We start from the raw sequence: 6973 nt of genomic DNA, 5'->3' as shown, positions 1-6973 counted from the left end.
CTCGTTTAATCTGTTCAAAGGATTGTTGTTGCTCAGGGCCCCATTCAAAATCGTTCTTCTTATGGGTTACGTGGTAGAGAGGGCTCACAATCAGGCTGTAGTTTGGGATGTGCATCCTCCAGAACCCCCTGGCGCCCAGGAAAGACTGAGTCTCCTTTTCAGAGGTTGGTGGGGCCATGGCTGTGATCTTGTTTATCACCTCCATTGGGATGTGGAGACGCCCATCTTGCCATTTTATTCCTAGGAATTGAATTTCCCTTGCAAGCCCCTTAAATTTCTTTTGCTTGATGGCAAAGCCGGCCTTCAGGAGGATTTCAATTATCTTCTTCCCCTTCTCAAAGACTTCCTCGGCTGTGTCCCCCCATACAATGATGTCATCAATATACTGCAGTTGTTCTGGAGCCCCACCTCTCTCCAGTGCAGTATGGACCAGTCCATGGCAAGTGGTGGAGCTGTGGTTCCACCCCTGGGGCAATCGATTCCAGGTGTACTGGATGCCTCTCCAAGTGAACGCAAACTGTGGCCTGCACTCTGGCGCTATCGGAATGGAGAAGAATGAGTTAGCAGTGTCAACCATGGCGTACCACTTGGCTGCCTTCGACTCCAGTTCATACTGGACCTCTAGCACATCCAGCACTGCAGCACTCATTGCTGGCGTAACTTCATTCAGGCCAGTGTTAGAGTGTGGGTGTCTGTCCACCAGGACACTATTGCCAATGCTTTCGAGTGTGCTTCTGGTGCACTCTTCAGGAACTTTTGCCACATCAGGTGTGTGCAAGGGGCCTGATCTGGGTCCATGGGTGACTGCTCATTATTCAGATCACCATAGATCATCTCAAACACAGCCAGTTCCCTGAGGTTCTGGATGCCTTTCTCAATGATGGTTCCTTTTCTTAGCTGACATAGGATATCATCCTTGTAGGGTCACCTCTCTTACACTGAGCAGGAGTCGCTTCCAAAGGCTGAGGGTTTGAGCCTGTTTCCCTATTTCCCTATCAATGCCAGCATCCTTGGCCAAAGATCCCAGCTGCTTGGCCTCTCTCCCCTCCATCTCAAAAGCACTGGCTCCATTGTCCCAGCATCGGAGCAGCCAGGTGCAAATCTGCTCGCCTCCCAGGTGGCCGAAATCTCTCTGCATATCTCGCAACTCAGTCGGGGATAGAGATCAGACGATCACCTCTGGGCCTTCCTCCTGTTCCCGTGCTGGGCCTGGCTCATCTCCATCCCCCAGTTTGCAAACTGACTTTCTGGTATATTTGATTTTCTTTATCGGGGCAACTGATACCGGCACTGGCTGTCTCTCTGGCTCAGCTGCTGTGCTGGTGGAGGTGACTGATACTGGTTTTGCCTGTTCCCCTGGCCCAGCTGCTGTACCAGTAAGTTCATTCTCAGGTCCTGCAGGCCTTTCTCCCCCTTGAGGGCAGTGGGTGGTATTAAAGAGGACACGGTAGGCATGGGCAAGTCCCCAACACATTACAGCAAGTTGTGTCTCCTGGGTTTTGCCAGCTTGGTAACACACCCTTTCTAAGCACTCCAGCAGCTTCTCAGGGCTCTGCATTTGCTCAGGAGTGAAATTCCAAAACATTGGGGGTGCCCACCGACTCAGGCCTTTGCCCATCTTTTCCCACACCCCTTGCCACTCACTATTATCTGACCTCAGGGCAGGTTTCCGCGTGCTGCTGTTGTTAGAGAAGAGCTGCATGGCCCAAAACAAGATCTGGCAGACACCCAGAAAACATTGTGCCGCAAATACATTGGCCTGAATGCCCCAAGGATAACTGAAAATCCCCAAAACCGAGAGGATCTCTTCCCCTGGCTCACCCATAGAGGGAGTGAGACCCTTAACAAAAGCTCAGGCAGCAAATAGGTACCGTCCTGCCCCCACAAACAGCGATACAAACATTATAAGCAGTCAGTAGTCAGTACATCAAATTAAGACCCTTTATACATTTTCCACCAATAACAAACACCAGCACTGGGATCATACACTGGATATAAGGGTTAATCCAGCCCCACCACGCAAGCAAATGGTCCAGCATTGCAAACATTTTCTTATCAAACAGTACAAATACAAACAAAAAAATTACATCCAACAGATTGTTCTAACACACTCTGGTCAGGGTCTGTCCCTTTTTGATTCTTATTTCAACCTTCTTGTGCCCCACATTGGTGGGCCAAAAAAGGCTGTATTGGTTTAGGCCCTGCTGGGACCAGAGACCATGTTGCTGTTGTCTCTCCCCCACCCTCGGACACAAGTAGGGCACAAACCTTGGGTTAAAATAAGAAGAAATTTAATACAACAGTGTAATAAACAATCTGAACAACAACAGTAGCAATGATAACAACAATAAACAGTAATAACAATAAACAAGACAAAAGATATACAGAGAAATATTGCAATGGATACAGACAGCCCCATGCTTCCCGCGACCAAAGCCACAAAGGAAAAAGTTCCCACACTGCCATGCTGGATCTAACATCAGCATGGTATGAATAACCCGGCTGGAGATCCCTCCCCCATCTCTGATGGGGAAACTTAACCCTATCCTAGCTGAACCAGGACAGTCACCAACAGAGAAGAAAACACATGTAGCTTCCCTTCCCAGAGTTGTGCAGAGATTGGCCCAAATTCCAAAAACCCTAATTTCTCACCAGGGACAGTGTTTACAAAGCACTGCAGTACCATTTGTCCTAAGTTGTGTGAGTACATACCTGTCACGGCTAGGGATGTTGTTAGGTAAAGTGATCAGACAGAACTGCTGGAGATGTTAATGGAGCTGGCTAGATAGAATCATAGAATCATAGAATGGTTGGGTTAGAAGGGACCTTAAAGAGGGGGGTTCCAACCCCCCTGCCAAGGGCAGGAACACCTCCCACTAGACCAAGTTTCTCAAAGCCCTGTCCAACCTTCCCTTGAACACTTCCAGGGAGGGGACAGCCACAGCTTCTCTGGGAAACATGTTCCAGTGCCTCAACACCCTCACAGTAAATAATTTCTTCTTTATATCTAATCTAATTCTACACTCTTCCAGTTTAAAACTGTTACTCCTCATCCTATCACTACTCTCCCTGATAAAGAATCCCTCCCCATAATTGAAGACATTTTTTCTGCTAAAAAATACCACCTCATCAAAACCCAAGCAGTCTACAGAAAGATATATTTTAGAGCATAGATGTCCTCAGAATGTAAGAGAGTGACTGATCTACTTAACATGAAGATTTGGACCATTTTTTATGGAGCCGTAGAAGAGAGTTTTCTTTATTCAATGTTCATGTGAATATAACACCTGACCCAGCTGTTGGCAAGTGACTGATTGAAGTTTGCTTTTTTTTAGAGAAAAATTTGTAATTGTTCATTTTTTGGAAAAGATATTGAAAAAACACCAGGGTAAGATTTTTTTTTGTTTGTTTTACTAATAGCTTGGTCACAAAATTGTTTTACAAATAAAGTTTGTTTTCTCTGTAGCCCTTACTGTTACCCAGAATTCAGTTGCTAGATTCTTCCATGGGAGAAAGGTTGGAAGATTTGAAAGATTTCTACTGGAGATAAGATCCTCCTCAGTTAATGTTTGGTAAGTCAAACCATGCAATCCTTCATTACTTTCACACATTTCAATAGTAATTCTACATGGAAGGGGATTGCAGAAAGGAATGTGTAATTATGATGTTTCAGGTTGAAGAAGTTGCATGTCCTGGTCTGGTTTGTAGTCTTTCTAATAGTTTTCAACATAGTATATGCGTAAAGAACATCGTATGTGTTCTGTGGGAAGAGAACTAAGTCAATTTGGACTGAGCACCCAAGGGACTGAACTGCCTGAGACAGCTGATTATATGGGATGGTCTCCAAATAAAAGAAGAACAGATGTATATTATGGTGGACCAGATGAATACATAAGGGCCCTTCTTTTGATTTCAATAGGCTCTGGAAGACACCTTTGATTTGGAAATCTGCCTAGTACAGTTGATCAGTCAGCTTTTCAAAAAGGTTTTATTGTATTTCAGAGAAGCAGGAAAAAAACAAAGCCCTCTGAAAACAAACAAAAAAAGTTAATAGCAGAATAACTTTCCAGAGGTAGGAATCTGGATTTCTGAGTCTGATCTCACTGTGGTGCCTTTTGCTCTCTTATGCCAGAAGCAGTAACTAAGATACCTGCATTTGTACTTTTCAAGATTTAACTCTTTTTTTCTTTATTTTTTTCTTTTCCAAATATACCCGTTTGCCCAAATATGAAACATTTTTCTCTTAGCTCCCTGTAAGTGCTGACTAGGGCAATTATCCCAAGCTTGCATTGATGTGTGGTTTCACTTGTAAGGAGACTAATCTAAGCCTGCCAGACTCTACATCTAGAAGCATTTATAGCTGTCAAATCTAATGAAAATCAAGCGACTGATCTTCTAGGTAGCAGCTGCAGCATCTTCCAGAAACTAATTTAACATGAGACCTGTGGCAAATCCATAGAAATAATGTTGCTTAGATGCTCATTTTACTCACCATTTTTTCTTTGGTTTGTTTAAACACAATGGGCATAATCAGATTGTAGAAGTAGATGCGAGAAGAGAATTTGTCCCAACAGGTGTAACACTATTCAGAAGGAGCTGGAATGGATTGGACATTCAGAGAATCTCATCTATTTTGAGGATTTTGTGCTCCTCCCATCCCCCAGTTGCAAATACTTTCCCGAGAGTGTTTTGGCTGTTTATCTCATGCATAACAGATGCTGCAAACAGTTGTACCATTAGTAGATTGTGGATTCAGTGCTTCTGTAACTTCTGAAAAGATCACAGTAAAAATATCTTGTTATTTGTCTTGTCATGCAGCCATTCTCATGTTTTAATTTATTAATATATCCAATATAGCAAATAATCTGTCAGGTTGCAGATACATTTAAGACTTTCTTGTCATTTGGTCTGAGCTGGCTCCTGTGTGTGCCAGAGCGTAGGTGGTCAACTATAAATCCAAGGTGGAGGCACGGCTAAACTATTTTTCTCCTTTCCTCTGCTGATGAGAAATCTGGAGGTCTCCCAGCTAGCACACGTGCTGGTATCTAGAGAAGCCCACAGCCTGCGTGCAGGAAATTGGTCTGAAGTCTGTAAGAGACTTTCACCTACTCTGAACCTGCTCATATATAAATAGGCTGGGGGACTTAGCTGGGGTTTTGGACACGTCTCCAAGACCTCCAGACATGCTATAATTGTCTTGTATGTCTTTGAGTCTTACACCTCTCATCACCTCACTCACATGAGAAAGAGTACAAGGGTTTTTATCTTTCAGAGGTGTTGAGTGAAGGGAAAGAGAAAGTCAGCAGAAGGAGAGATGTAGCAGCTATTAAGGGCCTGAATTGCTGTTCTCTAATAAGCTCCTGGCTGTGATGTGCCTACACAGCAGCAGGAAGTATCAGTCAGCAAAGATCAGCTTTTTTTTTATGTCTTTACTACCAGTATTAATAGCTCAATAGCACATAATGGCAAGGGAGTGGTGGAAGAACTACTGGAAGTGGGAGGAGAAGAAATGCTTGTTGAGGGGAAATTACTCTCTTAGAACAAGAGAGAAGTGCCCATTTCTCCCAGTTAGCTGGAAGGCTCCCTGCTGATATGCCTGACAAAGTCTGGGACTATTGACCAGGGCTGTATCTATACAGATATATGAGGCTAGACCAGAGCTCAACTTGTCTCATGGCTGTAACCCGCACCAATGCAGAGCAGACCTGATTCAGCAGTACATTCATGGCAGAGCTAAGGTCCCTTTACACAGGCTTGTCCTCATCTTTCCCTGAGAGCAGACAAGGCTTGAGGGAAGAGGCCCTGATATTCCCCCAGGATACATGCCAGATCACTTGGGGCAAGCTGGTTTGCTGTTCCTTGCGCTGCTCAACACCTAAGACTGAGACTGAGTTGCAAAGTTTAAGTATGTACTATAACAGAGCTACCAGCATTAAGTAGTCATAACAAATCTTGTCAGCCAGCTAAAAGGGCACCTTCGAAACAGAGAGAGAACTTAATTTGCTCAATTTCAGAAAACAAACACATGTTTATGAACAACTAGATTCTAGACTGACTAGATTTGGTATTTATACGATTTGGTATTTATATTCTTATCTAAAACCAGGATTTTCACATTCCAAAGCTCAAAATTGAGAGATTAGGAACTTCATTTAACCCTAATGTTTGCCATGCCTTAATTTATACATTTATAAAAGAAGGAATATCTGTTACCCTGTTTGTTGCTTGTCAGTAGAAATATGTCTTAATGGTAGAACTGGCCTCTGTTCACTACGCAAATAAATAAATACCATAAATCTAATTTAGAATTAGAAATTAATTAAAATCAATCAAAATGTTATCTACTCATTTAAAATCAAACAATGGCACAATGCCCAGCAAAAAAATGTACACCTCTAGACTTATGTCTCAAAAATTAATATGCATTAAGATGCATGATACAGGCTGGCCTGCATTGTTTTTCTGCTGCACTTCTCTTTCACATTTCATCAAAAGAGCAACAAAAGTAATTGAAAAATAGCTTGAAGATTTTAATATATCTTCATCAAATGGAAGTGATGTAGTCACTGCTTATTGTGCCGTCTGATAATGAGGGCAGACATCTGATGCTAAATCTTTCACTATCAGCAGGATAAATCACTGTACCAGCTTAAAGAAAAAAATTAAACCTAATAACTGTGTAAGATGTTCGCACAAATCATAAATATTCATTCGAAGATCTCTCTGATTTTAAGAATAAAAGAAATTCCAGGTTACATTTACATATATTCATGTCATATATTCATATATCCATTTCTACATTCTAAAGTCATATCTTACATACATGTGTGTGACTTCTTCATACACATTTAAAGAAGTCACACACATAACTATTTCGTTTTATATTCAGCAATCAAGAACTTTTGCAAAGTGGTATTCTTATAGCTGGTAACATTTAATATTTTTATTTTTATCCCACTCTGCCCCCCCCCCC

The sequence above is a fragment of the Athene cunicularia genome (genome assembly GCF_003259725.1).
Source record: "Athene cunicularia isolate RWA chromosome 1 unlocalized genomic scaffold, athCun1 chr1_part2, whole genome shotgun sequence".
Classification (NCBI taxonomy): domain Eukaryota; kingdom Metazoa; phylum Chordata; class Aves; order Strigiformes; family Strigidae; genus Athene; species Athene cunicularia.
The sequence above is the reverse complement of the archived record's forward strand: the minus strand, read 5'-3'. Positions refer to the sequence as shown.